Source organism: Haemaphysalis longicornis, unplaced genomic scaffold (genome assembly GCF_048455015.1).
Source record: "Haemaphysalis longicornis isolate Haplotype H1 unplaced genomic scaffold, Haemaphysalis longicornis Haplotype H1 scaffold_5, whole genome shotgun sequence".
Lineage (NCBI taxonomy): Eukaryota > Metazoa > Arthropoda > Arachnida > Ixodida > Ixodidae > Haemaphysalis > Haemaphysalis longicornis.
The window spans coordinates 116,814,789-116,835,101 of NW_027526385.1; the positions used below are offsets into that span (position 1 = coordinate 116,814,789).

At 45.5% G+C, this 20,313-nt stretch overlaps 1 long non-coding RNA gene across 2 annotated transcripts; it reads left to right on the forward strand.

Moving 5' to 3' along the window:
* Positions 1-653: 653 nt before the first annotated feature.
* Positions 654-16,655, forward strand: LOC144139379 (uncharacterized). 2 transcript variants are annotated; one of them, XR_013316166.1, is made up of 5 exons: positions 654-958; positions 1,565-1,775; positions 6,965-7,249; positions 11,627-11,876; positions 16,521-16,655. It is a non-coding gene; the product is annotated as an uncharacterized LOC144139379 (long non-coding RNA). The 2 variants fall into 2 exon arrangements; XR_013316167.1 differs by having other exon boundaries at positions 1,666-1,775.
* The last annotated feature ends 3,658 nt before the right edge of the window (positions 16,656-20,313 follow it).

Here is a 20,313-nt window from a genome sequence, read left to right on the forward strand (position 1 = left end):
ACGTCATTTAAAAACTTTACCCCGGTTCGAGGTTATCGTCACAAATCATGTATCCCTTATCTTAATCTTCGACTATCTCTAGGTGAGCAGTCTGCAATTGTAAAACTAGTTGGGTGGCAGTCGGACTGGGACAGTGAAAGCTAGCATGTTGAGACCATAAAAATTCTTATAGTACCTTTTACGTTTTATATTTTGGCTGTTATTTGCTATCCTGTGCACAGACCGAAATTGCTATTGTGTGACGCTCATGGAACCCAAGCAATCATGGTTTGAAGTCTTGTAAAATTATAGGAGATGTAAGGGACGTTCCAGGGCGTTTAATAAAGCAAGACAAAAAAACTTCACCCGTATTTCCATAAAGAGGGCTCCTGGGTGGTTACATTCAATGCAAATAAGGTACTCACAACGGTCGCTTGCTCCAAATAAAGCCTAAAAAAAGTGGGTCATATTTTATGCTGTGTCGGGGGAGATGTGGCACTGTTACGGTTTTATGAAACCCAGCATGCTCGCTTCTTTTTGTTGGCCTAGCCTGCACGGATGACACTTGAATAATTGTTACCTGTAACTGACAGTTTGAGGTCGTTCTAAAAACCACTCCATTGTGTTAAAAAACACGGCTGACAGGACGCTCCGGAATACATTTCCCCGGCTGCGTCCACGTTTGTCAATTTGTTTGAGCGCTTCATCTCCAGGTTCTTTCTGTAACTTTAAGATGCGAGCACAAGTTCGCGCGACAGAACTTTGATTTCATTTCGGCTGAATAGCCATCTACCTTTAGAACAGCTGCTTGAGCAAAGTTCACTAAAATGCCTTTTCTAACTTTTTTCTGAATCGCCGTATGTCTGCGTTACAGGATACGGCAAATGCATGGTTGATTTACAAGTGACCATCGTAGTTAGGGGTGCTACACAACCTGTTGCCATAATCTTTTTGAGGGGCTGTGACATTGGTCTAGCCGGTAAGTGCGATCCATAACCTCTGCAATTGTGCTGGACGCATTTATAGCGGTGCTAAGTATGTATACTTAGTTGCTAGTTACATCTGAGGCTGTTTGAGTACTGTTGTTTCTCATCAGGTGCTTGCCACTTGCTAGCGTCCACTATAATAGAATGGCTGAAAGGCTTCGGAGCCGTGACAACAAATTCAGTGTTGCGTTTTAAACGGCCTGACGTTGCTTAACTTGAATTCTAGAAGAAACAAAAAGGAGGAAGTTGCAATTTGGATGAGTCGCGTGCACCCGATGGGACAAAGAAGAGTTTACAGTTGCATCAGAAAATACACAGCACCAATTAGAAACTTACAAAAGTTGGGGAGTGCGCGTATTTTCTTGTTTTATATCGTCGCGTAAAACATTCAAACGCACGTTTCTAGAGAGGTATGTTTTACTAGCGGGACACTAAACACTATCTTGCTCAAAGCAGATTCAGCAATAAGGCGTAATATATTCTCAACTATGAAAAAATTAACTTTAGAGGGGCAATGTTACCTTACACATTTGACGCTGGCGATTATACGGAAAGTTAATGTGTTGCGCAAGTTTACATAAACCGAGCCTATTTTGCAGCTGCCAAGCATTTCCAGAAGCAATTATGGTGCTTCGGTTTCAAAGTGTAGCAGTTATAACAGCTTTGGCACTGGTGGTGTTGCACTTCACGGTATCCTTAGCCCTTGACCCAAGGGAAGACCCATGGTGTGAAGCCCAGCGTAAGCTTCCGGAGGCGTCATTTCAGTTGAATGAAGAAGCTAAACGAAGGGAGACACACGGTGGCACTGGTGTGAGTTTGTTTCTGTTACCTTTATCTTAATTGCACCAAAAACTTTGAAAGGAGCAGTTGTGTAACCGAGTGAAAGTATTTGGTAACATAAGCACCCGCTGGGAGAGGCTCAGAGGGGGGGGGGGGAAGTTTGCTAGACAGATGTCGCAGTTGCAGCAGAACTTCTGATATATCGCTATTGACGTAAATTTTACTGGGGTCTTGCACGGTCTTTCAAGCTTGTTGGAACTATTTAAGCCTATTTTATTTAAACGTGTGTGAGCATTACAACCTAAACGTTGATCCGATGTAGTGGGCTACAGAGTGTCAAAAACCTGTAAAAATTTTTGAGGGTACCGGGAGAGCAATCAAATGACGTTTTTTGAAAGGGATGAACATTAGTATGGTTAAGAAAATGGAGAATAATTGCTCTAAAACCACCCAGAGATTTTTTCGTGACAAAGCCTTTGGCAATCTCGGGGTAGAAAGAGGGCTATCGAGACCATGATGCCGGCATTCATAGTCACAAGGGTTTGGCCCCGGCTCATGAAAGCGTGCAGAAATTACTCTACAAAAGTGGTTCACCGATGCTGTCGCATAGGTTAGTAATTGGTTTACAGAAAGCGGGAATCGCGGCTCAAGTGCACGACTGGTGGTTTACACTGGATGTACTGGATGCACACTGGACACATACTGGATGCACTGGACGCGCGACTGGTTGAAAACACGTACAAGACCCCAGTAAAATTTACGTAAATAGCGACTTGTAAGCATTCTGCAAAAGAATGTCTAGCTTCTGTCCAGCGAAGCGGCGTACTTAAACTGCAAAAATATTATCAGGTACAGTGAATGAACTGGACGCACGACTGGTTGTGCCTAGGCAATCTGTGTTAAGGCACCCTCTTTGTTAGAGACCCCAGGTCTTGCTATTATTGCGTGTAGATTTAAGGGTTACAGGCGTTGCGGTATTTAGTGTGTAAAAAGAAACTTGAATATAACAAACCTGTTTTTTCGATTGCTGCAACGGAGTGTCGTTCAGGTAAGGCACAGAGTCAACGCCGAGTTGTTGGCTGGCCATTTTGAAATGTTTAATATAGCTGTGGTCGTTGTGAAAGGTGGAAAAATGCTGAGACATTATGTTCACATACGACGATAATTCATTTTAGAACACTTACATTCTCGCAATTGTTCCAGTGAGTCTCCGAGTCTAACAAAAATTAAGAAGCATGCGCTAACACGCTCCATTTGTCGTAAAGTACGTGCCGTCGGACGAGAAAGCGACTGTCAGGAAAGTAATAACAAAATCAAAGTGTGACTGAGTGAGTGAAAGTCCTTTATTACCACAACGAGGGACAGGGTCGGAAGGGGGAGATGCGGCGAAAAGGGAAGAGAGAGGTGTTCAAGAAAGGGTATTTAATTGCGATCCTGGGAAGAAAAATCAGTTCTTGAATTCACAGCTAGAGATTTACGCGACGGCTAGTACATTCGGCTAGTTCACTTTTGAGTGCAAAGGGCGAAAGCAAGAGAGAAAGTTGTGGTCTTCATGTATATTGGGGGATCTCGGTGCGAGTTTGTACGGCGTGGAGCTTACATGTTTTAATTGGATGACCTACATAAATCTGTTGTGGTTTGAGACTGACCAGCACTGGTAGTAGTCAAATAAGGAGCTCATGAAAGAGTACCAAGCAGCAAGGGTGCATGGGCCACTTTCTTAGTCTATGTGTAAAAGAACGTTATGCGAGATGTTATATGAGAGGAAAGGATTGGATGCATATATAAACATGCTGTTTGAGGCGGTGGTAGCTATTTTACACAAAATGAAGGGCCACATAATACAAAGGTGGAGTTTAGTGGAATACCCCGAGGACAAGATGGAATTTCAGGCTTGCTTGGTACTTAAGCTGGGTCTGGGGAACAAACATATCGGGTGTAGAACGCTGAGAGAAATATTACACCTTTTTTTTAGTTTTACAGGTCGTGTAACCTCGAAATGCAGTATGCTGTGCTTTTTGTGAACCCTAAAATATTTCAGCTGTTGGGAAAATTGTTCGGAAGAGCAATTCACACTCGACATTTTGTGCCACTACTTTGTACGCCCCATAGTTATCAATGGCGCCGAAGTAGCATGACTGAAGCAGCTACTGGCTTCATTAAGAGATATAAGGTGAAGCACAAGCAACCGTGTTTATTCTGAATATGTGCCGTATTCTATAATGAGGGCATAGCCCTGTGTTTTGCTATACCGCGTCTCCCTGTGCAGACATTTATGTGTTGGCTTTTGTTTCAGGGCTGTGAGAGTGACGTTGCGCAAGTAAAATTTCCGTATGACGGCCGACTCAAACATTTGTCACCTGTGTATGCTTACACTTCGGCACTACACTTTTTACGACATGCATGTTCTAGCGGTGGGTTGGGTTGAGGCCTTCTCTGCGTAGCGCAAGAATTACATTTTCGGTTTGATTGGTGCGTCAAAGCAGCCGCTCAGATGTAGGATAAATTATTTGCATTGCTGCAGGTACGGTTCATCCAAAATTACCTTGGTTATTGATGGGGACCAACAGAGGCTATCTAATCATTCAATAGTATTTATAGGATTGCTCATTCATGCGAAAAGAAATATTGCGCAGCCAAATGAACGTGATGGTATGTTTTTTGTAAGGTTGATCAGAATGCCGCAATGTGTTCACGCTGATCGATTTATGCGGGGCAGAAGCCGCCTTTTTCGGGAACCAATATTTATTTCACAGCATTCTTTGCCGAGTCCCCCTGCGGCGAGGATGGTGCAACGCGCTGCATTAGCACAAAATAAATTATTTGCGAAAGTAACAAATTTAACCATACAATAATAACGTAACTGCGGATAATTGCCCGAACAGAATTTGGATAAATAAAAAAATACAAAAAACAAAATTGCCCCAAAATAAACTGACGCAATAAAAATGTGTATGTTATGCATCTACTCCAAAAACGAAGAGTAAACTAAACATGCCCGAAAAAAAATACCGCTGGAAATCGGAATAAAACTAGCGGACGTAGTCAACAGTGCAACGCGAAGCATTTCCACAAAAAAGGCATAATTGGCGGTAATTCACACATTTATCGTTATAATGGCATAAACGGAGATTATTAGTTGAACGTTTGGGAAAGGGCCTTAATCGCTATTTTGGTGTAAATATACATCATTGTCGAAACGAAACACAAGAAATCTTACAACGATAGGCCAAGCGTATTTTACTACTCAGAGCCAAATCTGTCTGTAAGAACTCACAATCTAGACAAGAATCCTATGCATTAGTAGGCAACTAGCTCTCTTAATTTCTAGAGATTTTTTGCGTTGTGTGCTTTAAACCGCGGTGACAAGCAGGAAAAAAATATTGCTTGCAAAACGTGGCTTTGTTAGTGATGCAAATAATGTTCCGAATATTTCGAAATACCCATAGTTAGAGAGCTTGAAAACAATAGATATGGCCCACAAGCGTGAATGCCTTTAATGCTTATTCCACAGTCCACAAGGTTATTTCAAGTCGTACGCAGAAAAAGTTTGACGTGAGGACATAACATGAAAAAGGGACAGTAAAAGATTAATGAAATGCTGTTTTAACTTAGAGGTCATAGGATTCGTAGCTCTCTGAAATTTTGCTCAACGAGCAACAATGGTTATTTGCTGAGAAATAAGTAAATAAAGCTGGTATTTGTCTCTCCCGCTTCCATTTTATTCCTCTGTGACGTAGTCATTGCGTCACAAAGTTCGACTTCAGCACCGGTGAGGTCCAGAGCGTAAACGCTAGCAACGGTAGGTTTTACGTGTTCAAGTCATGACCTTCTACGGAAACGTTTCCCTGGCAAAGGAGGCTGGATTCGACATTTATAATTTTCTCCAACGAATGAGGAGTGATTCTAGACGCTCGAGCGGCTGTCTGCCAGCCTACACCGGCGTCCCAGACCCCAACAAGCCGGCTGCAAGCGAAGCCCCTTATGATGCGACCAGCGCCGTTTCAGATATCAAGCATGGCGTCCCGTGCTGGCGCGTTCGCTTCATCTCGTCTGGCAATCACTGCCATCTCATATTATCTTCTTTCGCGAGGCATGAACCTAGTGTTAAATAAACAGTCTCTTCATGGCAGCTGTGTCGGGTAGTCGTCAGTGCCCACGCTCCCTCTGCGCCCCCCCAAGAAAAAAGTGAAGAGAGACGCTTGCTTCACGGAGCATCGACGACGTCTCGAGGCGAATATATTAGAACATGAGCGAATCGGTCAGCTAACCACCCGAAGTAAGTTCATTTCACGGAAGATAATGTTCAAAAGGGGCGCGCGGGCATGCTTTACCGGTAGCAATATCCGCGTGTTGAGAACAGGAGATTGGAAAGTCACGCGGGTCGCTTAACCGCCTGCATTTCATCTCGTTCCTTTTGTTGCTTCTAATGAAGGGTCTTCAGCCACTTGGTGCCAGGTTTTGCGTTTTCAGAAACTCGGGTGTTCACCGTCGTAGGTTATTCGCTAATTTCGCGCCACTACTTTTTGAAAACGAAACTGAAAAAATTATGGCTGACTGAATAGTGAGAGAAGGGGCCTGCATCACAGTGTATAAAAGCTGTAGTCTGTTTTTTAAATGCGATGAGCTCACAGAAAGCTTCGATCAACCTTTATTTTGCATGCTCAACAACATGAGCTCTCGCCGTTCACAACTTTGTGACGTCATAAACCATAGCACCCTAAGGCATGCAGGGCGTCATCCCTGTTTTAATGTTTCTGAATTTTTCTGTTTTATTAAACTGCTAGTTAGATTCTGGATTTAGATTCTGGACAGAGTAATCTATCAATAAGGCCAAATTGTTTTCCCCGTTTTGTGTTTCTTTTAATAGTTCGTGCAGAATTGGTGATTTTATACGCAGTATTTTTACGTTCATTTCTCGGTTGCATAAGTTGGCTGCATAAGGCTGATTGTGTAGCCATTTTTGAGGATCGATTGGCATGGCTTTTGTACTATTTTAGCAATCCAAAAGTCAACCTTCACTGCTTTATATTTTATTGATTTCTTTTATGTGGTCTACGTCCTGTGAGTTTAACGCGTCTATTTCTAGTACTGTCACTTGAAAATACATATTTCTAGCCAATTACTCTTTTCTGTCCTAAAGTAATAAACAGTGTTGCATGAAACCTACCATACAGTATAGATTATGAGGTATTAAAATTGCTGTTTTATTTTCGCAGTTACAAGAATGCTATGGTGACGGTCTGGGATGTTTTAAAGTTGGAAATGATCTCACTCATGGCGATGGACTCCCAAGGTCGCCACACCAAGTACAGACTGTGACAACCATTTTCACGAATTTAGGCAGATCGGCTCCTCGTGTTCTTAGCTACACGGATAAAAATTCATTTTATAGTTTAGAAGGATTGGATGCGACAAAAGGCCTCAAGGTTGTCTTTCATGGATTCAAACAAGACGGAAGTAACATGTGGATAAAAGAAATCACCGCAATATTTATGAAAGCGGTAAGTTTCGGGACAAGAAAATCGTGCATTAATTTCTGGCAATGTTGCTGCGTATTCATTTTTTATTTTTTCATATACCTACATCGCTCTTACCTATCATTAGTTCAGGGGGACGGCGCACACAAATGGATATAATGACTGCCAAGAGTTAACGCGGTGTGATAAAAGCAGACAACGTAGGCATGCACTCAGAGACACCGCACATGCGCGCGCAAAGCATGTGCGAGTACATGAAGATAGCAAAAGAACCAGCGGTACCAGATAATCATCGCAATTATCAATGCCGCCAGAGAAGCAGCGGTATTTTATACTTTTATTGATAGAAATGACCCTATATAGAAAAGTATAAATATACACGAAACAATCACAAACCGCGAAAGGTTCATTTGGATAGGACAGAAATGGTGCAAGGGACAAAATTCAAATATTAAGCATGAAACGCTGCAAATTAGTAAAAAAAAACATGTAGGTGGGGCGACGACAATAGGTTCAGATAAACTGTTCCAGTAATGAATACTTCTTTGACAAAATTCATATTTAAAAGGTTTTAAATATGGCCTTTGTTTTAAATATGCATTTTGTTTTGTTTTTAAATATGCAATGTTTTAGGCTTTTCACAGTAACCCAGAAGAAAGAACAATGAACTATGTGAATTTAGTAAACAGAGATTACAGGTTGATGTTGTCAGTGTACGAAAGAAGCGCACATATAACATAGCAAGAATGGACACAAACATAGGTAATTTATTGTTTAACAAAGAAGCAAACAAAACAGTGCCCAGAAGTAGCTTTTTAACAAACCCTATTTCCGACTAAGACCGCTCAGATCAATTACTTCTCTACAGCGCTTCTTCGTTCATCACGCAGGACGAAATGAGGATAATCATCACGCGCACAAAAAAAAAAAACACAACACACACACACGCACACACACATACACAACACACACACACACAAACACACACACGCACGAACGCACGCACGCACGCAAACGTTCACTCGTACAGGCACACACACGCGCGCGCACGCACACAGAAAAAACACCCGCACATGCATACACAAAGACCCTTTTATAGTTCCACCTGCATTAGAAAGGAAGTGACGGGCCGACACCGCCGCTTTTCGAAGCACGGAGTTTAAAGCCCTCTCGTTGTATCGCTCCATATCTAAAACTTCGTCCCGAAATCGAGTGAAATACCAGGGAAAGAGAAGAATTAAGCTTTATTCGCCGCCAATACGAGCCTGGGATCGACTTTGCAAGTATTCTTATCTCGAGAAGAGAGCAATAGAACCAAAAGCGGTTGCCAGGCTTGCGTTTTACGCATGAGCGCACGTGGGATTGAGGACTTCTGTAGCTCTTTTCGGCAGTTTCGGGAGGTAGACACTGTTGGCCTTATCAACACTCCGGCCTTGCATTCCAGTGAAAGTGTCTTACGCAAATCCACCGATTGAATTGGGCCTGAAAATGGGGGCTTGAGGCACAACTCTCACAGAAGTCTGCACCGGTCTCTATGGCTGACAAAAGCAAGAATACCCTTTTCATATATCATAGGTTCTCTCCACGACTTTCTGCAAATGAAGATGCGATAAGGGCGTCTGACAATGAGGAGAAGCAATACCAGAAGGATGTCCGCATAGAAGAATTGAAGCGTACGTTTTGTCCAGATCATGCCCTCTATACGCGTCATAGTGAGGTCCTACGAGAGGCGTCAAGATCCACTCGTTCTCCTGTCACTTTTGACGCCCCATAACAAGCGGTCGGTGTCTGTTCCTGAAACAGTATCCATAGAAAGGAGCGGAATCTCAGCGCGAACTAGGGGGAAGGACGATTCCCGGGTTTTTGCTGGAAAATCGATGTTGGAAAACCGCTCCTCGGCTTCCTGTGGCGCCCAAGGAAGGAGACGCAAAACCAGGCACCCATGTCAGTAAGCGTTTTGTTCTTTTTTCTTTGTAAATTTCAAACAACAAGACGCTCACTGAAATGGATGCCTGGTGCCTGGGTTTGCCTCTTCTTACTTGGGAGACGGAAAACCACAGCTTGGGGAAATATGGTTTCCACCGCAGAAGGCGAATCAGCGAACGCTGGTAGCATTCAAAGCGTTTCGCACGACAGTTTCTACATCGTAGAAAAATTATTGCAATACGGCTGCGGGAATATTCGAAACTCTCGAATACTGAAGCGAATAGAGCGATATTCGATTAAGTTTAGTATAAAAACTATTTAAAAATTTCAAATTCAGTTGCTAATCAATTGATGTATATAGGTGCGTAAAATAAATGTCTAAAGGCTAAATATTTGTCGGCAACACTCCTGCGAGGCTTGTAATAGCGAATTCTTTATGTATTTGAGGCGAGTAGATTGGAACAATGCGCTGATTTTTCAAGTTTACAAATCTCCGCACATACAAAATCGCTCGTAAGGAAAATTTTCAGCGATTTAAAGGGACCTGCAACTAAATGGGTACCCTATGCATTTTATACCCAAAGAGGCTAACAAAGTTATGACCAGAAATCAGGGACACCTTCAACGATGTCGACGAGGACACCTTCTAAGCCTGCCGCGGAGAGTGTAATTCTCTGCAGGCTACATGCACAGAAGGCAGACAAAGCATCGGAATGATTTTATCGAGGACTACGCGAAAACAAACCCGATTACGGAGCATTTCCAAAAGACTGGACTGGTCGTTGACTGGGATGAGTTGAGTGTCTTGACTACTGAGCGTAGTCACCTTTACACTTTGCTGCTTAACTCGCCCTCATTCCGATAACTCCAAAAAATACAACAGAATGGAGGGCAGTCGGCCCCACAGGTATGCCGTGAACACTCCACATGATTCATATAAAGTCAAACCCGGCTATAACGAACCCGGATAGAGCGAATTACGCTATATATCGAAATAAAATAATTCAGTTAAACAATGGGAAACATATTTCTTATAACGAAGTTCACATCCGATATATCGAACTCTGGGCGCCTAGAATGGCCAACGAAATGCATGATCTCGGAGCGGCGATTGAGATGTGGATCGGCCGCGACCTCGGAGCAAGAACCGCGACTGAGACGTTGCGCCTCGCACGGAGCGACGTGACGCCCAATACTTTCCGGAACTGTTTCCGATGCGCGGGACTCGCGACGGAACTCACCCATTCAGTGAGGGCGGACCAAGACAGCAGCATCGGTGAACTGTGGGAAGAGCTCGCCAACGTTTCCGATGATGTCGACAGTTAAATCCGTCCGACGCTTATAATGAAGCGCTTTCGGCAGTCGATGTGCTCCGCCAATGCTTCTTGGATTTTTGAGGACTTGGACTCGAACTGGTGGAAACAATGTTTCGTGTAGAGAATGCTATGCTAGTTGAAGCCGCCAAAACGAAAGTGAAAACAAAAATCACCGTTTTTTTGCAACGTGGGCAGTTAAGGCGGAAAGTAGATTTGATATTTGCAATAAATGAATTTTGGTCTGGTAATGGCTACGGTACTGTGTTCGTTTCTGCATACGCTGATGGCGGAGTTGGGGAGGGCGCGGGGGGCTCGCTCGGATTGCGAACTCGTAACAATAGGCTCGTTATAGGCGGGTTCGGTTATATCGAACTTTTGGATATATCGAACTAATCGCGGTGCATATTGCAGTTCGCTATAAACGGGTTTGACTGTATTAGATAATTCCCAGTCTTTGATGATGGCAAACGTGGTACCCGTAGGGGTTTCGAAGCGTCGTCAGTTAAGGTTTTACTTGCTCACTGTAGTTTTTATTGCCTGCAAGTTTTTGCCTAACGAGATTGTATTCCGTCGAAACTGGACTGAGTTTCTCTTACCGTAGATTGTAAGGCATTATTTGTGGTCTACAAATTCACCACGCACCCCGTAATAGGAGCACATCTTCTGCGAAGCACTAGGGTTGCATTCCATCGTAACCTCGGAAGCACCGACAGAGTACAGTTATACGTTGTACTCTGTACCCTTCTTTCCTAAAAAAAAAAATTGACGAATCCTACCCATGGGTGGGGATCGACTGGAAGCGAAGGTTAAATTGCATGCTGTTTTGAATTCTTCCCTCACAAATTTGTGTGAAGTATTCCTTCGCATCGCCACAAAACGTGCTGCTATCGCACGGCCACAAGACTATTTGGTAGTTCAGTTGATGGTTCGGTCGATGGCCTAACGGTGGTCGGTGGTGCTCTCGTCAGATCCGCCAAACCACACGAGGCACTTGATTGACCTTGGGTGAGCTTGAAGTTGAGAGGGACGCCACAGGGCATACTGATTTTGTACGTGGAGCAATGAGCTTGCCTAAATTTATTTAAATCGAATAATATTCTGTATCGTTAGATTTACTTTAGGAACAAGGGAGAATATATTCGATTTGAATTTCCTGCAGGGCTACACTGTCATAGTGGTCGATTGGGAGTCCGGACAAAGCGCGCTAAAACCCTCGGAAAGCGCTAAGGACACGGCGATGGTTGGTCGGCAAGCATCGGCGGTGGTGCGTTTGCTCATGCACAGTTACCCAGGGTGGATTCATGCATATCAGATACACGCAATCGGATTCAGCATGGGAGCTCACGCTGCCGGATTCTTCGGTCGACATTTCGCAGCAATGACGGGACAAAAGATCGGAAGGATAACAGGTAGGCTGATTTTAAAATTGGGCCGGAGGAAAAGAAAAACCTTTGACTGACTGTTTTGAGAAGATTTTGTCGGGAAGTGTTTAGAGCATATCAGCTAAGCTGCCCGAAGTTTGTTGGTGCTGGAATGCATAGTATTCTGCCGTGTTGTGACTCCATGTAAACAGGCGAGAGAGGTGTACGAGAGACCAACAGTTTGCAGTTTTAGGCAAACTAGGTGGGCTGTTATCAATGCAAACGAGATTGCAGCGCTCAAGACCTAGAGGGATGTCATAACCTTGATTGAGTGACAAATAAATGCCATACCTAAATTACAGGGTATGTTTTCTCAAAGTTTAGAGGTGTTCTTCAGCTTCCAGCTGATGATGGCAAGCAGAATAGCGTTTATGGGATCTTTGTTTTTTGCACGGTTTTGTAGATTGCTTGCCCAACAACACAATTATTTGCACTGTCCAATAATTACAAGTAGTAGCGGGCGCTTTTAAAGCGCCTACTGTTACTTTACTTTCTAATACTGTCAAGAGGAGCAACATACAGAGAATATCGCAGTTTTATTTCGCTAAACAGGTCTAGGTCAGCATTGTGGGTATGATTTACTGCTTACTTTCTCCTGTAGTGTTAGCTCTGTGCCTTTTGTTGTTATATATTTTGTTTTATATTACACTCTGATCGGACATGTACCTAACCCGAAGAAGATAACAAATTTTTTATAAATAAATCAACCACGAAATACATAGAACAAATTAGTGAAAAATAGGTCCATCAGCTTACGGACAATTGTAAAATCTTTTTAACATAGGACAATAAAGCGATGCTAAAATTACAAGATCAGAATGACAGTTTCTTTAGATTGGCTTTGGAATAGTTAGTGAAAAATTATCCCGGCCACAATAAAAAAAGTGCAAGCACGCAATCAGTGCACGAGTAAATGACTGTGAGTTCTAGTGGGTTCAATAGAACTGACTTGATCCGCGTATTTTACACACACAAAATACGCATTTTGCCCGTGCTAACAGCATTTCAGCTGATACAGGGAGCATTGTGAAGCCGCATGGTTCCCAAGCCACACAAAATCATGGGACGTTGTATTGAAGATTCATTTCATGTGTGTATGCACACCTCACTTTCCTCATTTTTGTCATTGGGCGGGCCCAAGTAAATCATCCATGCTGTCTACAAGTCTCTGCACCGAACTGTTTATTATATGCGCCTGTAGCCTCTTACCCTCTTCCTTCTTTCACGTCTCTGATGGTTGCGGAGGCACACATACACGTCAACAACCGCGTCCCATCCCACTAACCTGACCATCGCCCTTGTTACGAATGAGCCCGCGGCTGGGCTTCATTTTAATGCTCCTCGGCTGTGCGGCGAAGCCTCCACTACGTGCGCCGTTCAAGCAGGCCCCCTTTGCAGTTGACTCACGCTTGCAGCAAGCTCCGACAAGCCTGGATCTCTGGTGCCTATCTGTCGGCGCGATCAAACTTCAGTGGCGTGCCGACGCAACAGGCCGAGACTTGCCCCAAGGACGCACGCAGAAGCCCTGCGTCCGATGCGGAGACCTCCCCTCTCCCCTCTATCGGACTCAGCGTGCGCCGCTACTATTGACTGCTCGTGAACTCTGGAAAGAGTGGTGTGTTTGTCTGTGCCGTTAGTGTCGGGTGCACAATCTAGAGGGAACGCTTGTTTATACCGTTTGCGCTTTGGGTATAAATACGACCTCCCCAAGCGCTATAGTTCATTCCTGTTTGAGCAGTGAATCAGTGCTGTCACTCTGCTCGAGTCCTGTACTGTAACCTCGCCCGTCGGGGTATTAAGCTCGTGGTCAGCGGTAAACCATGCTGAGTTCTTCGCGGCTCCGCGGCGACGGTAGACATGATCCACCCTTCGTACGTTGAACCGGATCAGCTGACGGGACAGAGTGTTTGGGTGAAGCAGGCCGTGGCAGCACGAAACGTGCGCCTGCCGATTGCTAAGATCAGCATCGGAGGTCCGTTTGGTGAACTTGTCACGCAGGCAGCAGTATCCCCACAACTTCTTCCGGAATACAGGTACCTATTCTCGAACAGGTCGGATCAGCTGTTACGGAAAAGGGTACAATTTCGAGAAACTGCCGTGGAAAGAATCAGCTGGGGTCGCTGCAAAGGGCTCAAGTAACGATAGTGTCGCCACCTCGGAGAGGAATGGGGAGACTCAGACAGATAGCGAGGATGGGGCATTTCCGGAGGCTCACGACAGAGGGCAGCGTTAGAACACTGTGTGTAAGGCCCGTACTGTGAGCGCAGATGTATAAGCGTCGTCGTGTTCGCAGTGCTCAGGTTAACGGGAGGCCTTGAAAACAGCTACCGACCCAAACGCACGCAGTTCGCAGGCGAAGGACGTTCCGCGGGAAAGCCGAAACCGTGACGTTAGCGAAAGGAGGCAACACGGGTCCGTTGAACCGAGCTACGCTGGGGCAGAGCCGGAAGTCGAGACACTGAATGATTTTCACGGTGCAGGTAAGCTTGACGACGCCGCCGCAACTGAGCGAGTCGCTAGCGCAACTCACATTCTCGATGTTGAGCCACGGCCAGCCGAGCACGTAGCGATTCCGGTGTCGCCTGGGGTTGAGCCGTCTTCTAAGACCGGGCCGCCTGTACCTAGCTTGGCGTTGACAGCCGGAAAAAAGAGCGAAAACACCCTCTGGTGCTCGCTCAGCGACAGTATAGCAAAAATGCGACAAGCGCTCCTATGCGGGCCTGCCGAGTGGCAGCGCCGCACGCACGCTTTGCGCCGGGTCTCAGTGGACCTCGGAGCGGCCGAGAACGAAAGCGGGTTCCTTGCTCGAGCGGTGGAAAGTAGAGCAGTTTTCTCCGCGCGCTCGAGGCACATCTCGGAAGAAGGCCGATGTCCTCTCGACCGGTCGCAGCAGTGTTCAGAGGATGGGCGCACCTAAGGTGCGAATCAAAAGGGGGAAAGCTCGGGGAAATGACGAGAGCTCACTTCAAGCTCTCAGCGCGAACCTGTAGACGCCTGCCTTTCCCATTTCATTGTTTTTCCTGAAGTAGGTTTCGCCCTTACGATTACGTTTCTTTTTGTGGGACATTTCCAATCACACGAAATGTCATCTTTCAAGTTTGTGGGCTTGTCTAATGTACGGCTGGGCAAAAATATAACTAGTGTAGTTAGTTATTAGCGTATTTTATCGCAACTAAAATCATGGTAGATCTTCAGTGTGGATTTGTCTTCGCACTTGCCGGCGCTGCGGTTGTGTCTTCCTGTGTTGTTCGGTTGCTTGCCTGACCAAGCCAGAGACGTTGTTGGCAGGCCACTATTCATCCAGTGACCGGCCCCAGTGAAGCTCTAGCATGGTGTCGTACAGCCCAGGCCTGGAGTCGAGCATATGGCGAGCACTTCTCTCCGAAAGCATCCCTCAGGACAACAATTGAAGACCTTTATCCATCAGAATCTCGGACCCCCGGCGGAGAAACTGTTACGAATCAGCCCGCCGCTGGACTTCGTTTCAATACTCCTCATCTGTGCGGCGAAGCCACGACTACGTGCGCATTTCAAGCACGCCCCCATTGTCGATGGCTCACGCTTGCAGCAAGCTCCGACAAGCCTGGATCTCGGGCGCCTATCTATCGGCGCGATCAAACTTCAGTGGCGTGCCGACGCAACAGGCCGAGACTTGCCCAAAGGACGCACGCAGAAGCCCTGCGTCCGCTGAGGAGACCTCCTCTCTCCCCTCTCTCGGACTTAGCGCGCGCCACTACTGCAGACTGCTCACAAACTCTGGAAAGAGTGGTGTGTGCGTCTGTGTCGTTAGTATCGGGTGGACAATCTAGAGGGAACGCTTGTTTCGACCGTTGGCGCTTTTGGTATAAATGCGACCCCCCCCCCCCCCCCCCAAGCGCTATAGATCATTCCTGTTTGAGCAGTGATTCAATGCTGTCATCACTCTGCTCGCTGCTCGAGTCCTGTACTGTAACCTCGCCCGTCGGGGCATTGTTCTTTGGCTTCGACTCATCTCTCGCTATGAAGTAAGCAAGTTACGTTTTGGCTACGGCTTCTGGATTTCTTCACGGCTGCAACGGCCTTCCCGTACGCAGCAACGGGTTGTCAACGGTGGGATGACAACGTCGCAACACCCTGTTACCCTACTGCGGAGAGACGTCATGGGCTGAAAACACGCGCCCTATTTCTTCTCCGCTGTACTGCCGTTTCTTCTTACCAGCCGTGCTAAAACTGTGTTGCAATGCCGAATGCTAATGCGAAATTCGAAACATTTACAAACACGTCCACGAGCAAGCGGTCTTGTTTTCAGTATTTTACTACAGCCGTAGAAGCAATACGCCCATGAAGCTATAGTCCTGCTTTGAGTCTCTTAACAGGTTCACTTCAACGTCCTAACCTGCCAGTCACTCTTGGGCCGTCTATGGCCTGGAATATTTTTTTCATTAAGCAACATCATTGAGCGCACCTGGAAACCAATACAACAAATATTTGGACGTATCGCCAGAAGCAAATAAATAAATAAATAAATAAATAAATAAATAAATAAATAAATAAATAAATCAGCCTGCTCGTACGAAAAAAAGTACAAGGTTTCACGTCCGATTTAGAATTTATTGCTTCCAGTCGCCCTCACTTCTTTTTTTTTGCTTGTAGGACTGGACCCGGCATCGGTATATTTCGAAGGAAAAATTGGGCACTTAACCAAGAATGATGCTCTTTTTGTTGATGTCATCCACACATCTGCGGGACACAGCCTCGCCAGACTGAAGCTTGGATTTGCGAAACCACTGGGACACGTCGATTTTTATCCAAACGGAGGAAGCTGGCAGCCAGGGTGCAGATGGAGCCGTAAGTAAAAAAAATGATTTGAGCGCTCTGAAAGAAAAGAAGCCCTGAAACAGAACTATGAGTGGTGGGTTCGGTATTCAGTAAATATACAGTAAATAATAACTGTACGTATAGCTGTACTTGAGGGTATTTGGACAGACTTGAATCGTAATAATCAAAGGTTCTCGTTTTGAAAACCTCGGTCAACAGAAAACGCTTGGCGCTGGCTTCTTCTCGAACAGTGTGCAAGATTATGACTAACAATGGACAGCGATCCCTAACGTTTGCTGTTTAAGTGCGCGATGTGCACCGTGCACGCAGTTTTTTTCACGGTGTTGGGGAGATCTCGATTATGAGTACTCCTTGGCAGTATAAAATAAAAACACGCGCACAGTTACATGTGCTGGTGATCATACAACTGGCGTTTACTGATACAAAATTACTCGGGACCCTTACGTAGGCTCATGTATTTTGAAGTTGAAGGCATGGTGATACTTATTAACAACTTCTTTATGGCTAAATCGTATTTGCGTCAATTGTTTGCTTTCGTTTATGGTGGCTTGATACAAATTACTTCGACCGGCTTCTGTGAGGCTTCACCGTCCATACGTCTGTTTCTTTGCTTTCATTTCGTGGTCTTACGCCGCAATTTACGTCAGCAAGCACGCTGGCACACGCCACGGCCACCTTGGAGTCAGGGTTCTGCGTGGCTGATGTGCACCTATGTTGGAAACTCACGCGCTATCACGTCGAGGTGTCACGCGGGATGCGCGATTCTACAAGTTTTACGCTTGAGATTCAGTTTTATAAATTTCGTCAAGCGGGCATATCAGCCCCAGAAAGCTGCCGATTCCGAGAATTTCCCACGTGAGCATGTGATGGAAAGAAAGGAACAAACAACTTTGTTTCACCACTAGCAACGCCCTGGGAGAACGGAGTCGGTAGAGCATCTGATGATACTTTGGATAGTCTTGTTTAAGTATAATTGGAGAACACGTGTTATTTTATTTACTTCGTCGAGTGGCTGTCATTTTCTTAACCCGAAAGCAACCACGATGGCGCTTTTTCGGAAAATGGGGCACTTATGTATTTCGCCTTAAAAAATAAAATTTCACGGCCACTACGTATTGGCTTGTTAATGAGAGGTATGGCGGCACGTGGTCTTTTTTGTTTGTTATGTCCAGTTGCGCTGAGCGGTGTTTCACGAAAAACTGCGAAGATAGCACTTCCGACACAATCGAAGCAGAAACCACGTTAAACGAGACGCCCTTGTGCTCCGTTTTCTCCTAAGCCAAGTGCTTGTGGCTTTATTTGCGAAGTTCCGCGTGCAGAGGGCTATACAACAGAAAGCGAGGTGGCTCCGTACAATTAAATCAATTTCAGTTCACCTTGGGTGCTAACATGCAACAAAAAATAACTAATAGATAGAGGGGCACGTGTTCTCAGCATTCTGTTCAACCCTGCAGGGCGGAGACTTGAGGCAAGGCTTGGAAACACTACTCAAGACAATGACGAAAAAAATATAGGAGCCATTGTATCCGACTTCAGTGGACGGAAGGCGGAGTAAGCGGGCCGGGGAGGGTAAGGGGGATGCAAAGCTGCACTCCGGTCTCCCGTTTCTACTCGTCGTGGTTTGCCTTCCGGAAATGACCTCATACTGGGGTGCCAGGCTGTTCCCGTATTGGTTACGTGGCGGCCTCGAAGCGTTCGTGTTTCATGAGGTCATGACGAACAAATAACAGTTCGGCTAATTCGAAAGATTTGCACGTGTTGAATACTGTCTCTATTTGCAGATTGTTGAATACTGTCTCTATAGAGACAGTATTCAACAATGTGACATATTTGATCGCAGCAGTGTCGCGAATCACTTTACCGGAACTCTGCGGGGTTATGGAGCCTCCAGAGGGAGGTGATCTTTACCGATTTTCTTTACGGGTCCTGTGCACCGAGCTGCGGTGCCGCTCCGACCGTAATGTGCGTGACAGCCCACGTTCGTTTTGTGCAAGTATGCCGTATATTTCCGAAAGAGTTTTGAAAGCCAGATGCGCTAATTTTAGCTTTGTTTTCACATGAACCTACACAATCTGTTTCCAGGTATTGCCGGTAAAATTGGACATCTCAGTAATGTTTAGAATATGTTCAGGCTCTCGTTTAAAGGATTTATTTCTTAAAACACTCCCTGCAAGGATGTTTTAAGTGCGAATGCACTTTATAAGCGACCCCAAACCATCCACCGCCGGCGTCGGCGGCGGCGGCGGCGTCGGCGTCCGCAGTGCTCCTCTATAAAGAAACAGCATCCGGCGCCAGGTTTCGATCCGCGGACTTTGCGGCCGCAGCGCGACGCTCTACCGACCAAGCCACGGACGCGACGTGATATCAGCGTTAGTGACGCGCCTTATATCTTTAACGCATTCAAACTACGTCGTCAGCGGCGTGCGTTGGCGACTCAGCGGCGTTATAGCGGCTTGATAACTGCGTGGTGTACACGTGATACTACAAACCCGATGGAAGAGATGGAAGAGAAGGCGGCGAGGCGGTGGGCTGCGGGGGCCGAGCGCAAGCGCCGCAAGCGGGCCGACAACCGTGCATTCGCACTTTCACATTCTCCCCCTCGGGGAAATGCGGGGGAATTTTTTTAGAAACACTGTGCCAATCAGTAGCTCATTTCTACGCAAACTGCTTGTAACGCATCGACGTAATGCGAAGCACTGTCTACAGAGTTTTGATGCCAAGACTGAAAGCCTAGGTACTTAATAAAAGCGATTACTTTGAACCCATATCATTACACTTAAGTAGAATGGTATTTTCAGGAAAAAGGTTGGGTACTATGACTTTTGAGTTACCCGCGGTTTTCATAGCCAAACTGCGTTGCTAGAAGAGGAAAACATAAAAACCCTGAATAGTACATGTTACTTACGTCGATATATAACCCTCCTTTACTTGCTTTGAACAATCATTGGGACGATAGTCAACGTGTCAAACATTTTTCTGAATGAATGTTAATCAGTTGTCAGGACATTTTATGTAAATGAATGGTTACGTAATGCTCTAATAAGACCGTAAACTACACCACAGCAGAAATAGTGTAGGTGTGTGCGCATTCCGCTCAACGACTAACATTTTCTTTCTCTCTCTTTTAGCAGTGTACCCCTGCAGCCACCGAAGAGCCACCAGGCTGTTTGTGGCGTCCCTAAAGTATCCCAGATGTCGATTCACATCGTGGCCTTGTCCGCGTGGCTACCAGCAGGCTCTGGCCCAAGACTGCCCCCGAAGAATCGATCCCTGGAATAGTGGTCGGATGGGATATTTCAGTGTGACTGCGCCCGGAAGAGGAGTTCAATATCTCAGAACGTATGCACATGAACCATACTGCGAAAACTGAGAGGAGCCTATCTTCCGGAATGCTCGTCTTTGTATCGTTCCCTAGGTAACTTTGCTGTGGCGCATACTTTGGTGCCACTAAAACAACGAAGCAATAATTTAGTTAATGTATTTTTTGTTATTATACCAAAGTAAGTGACTTGCCCTATTTTAGCTTGTTCAATAAAAACGTCAATTTTTTGAGCACCGATATTTGTTCAAAGCTACTCGTATTGCTTACTTTCACAAGTGTGTATGG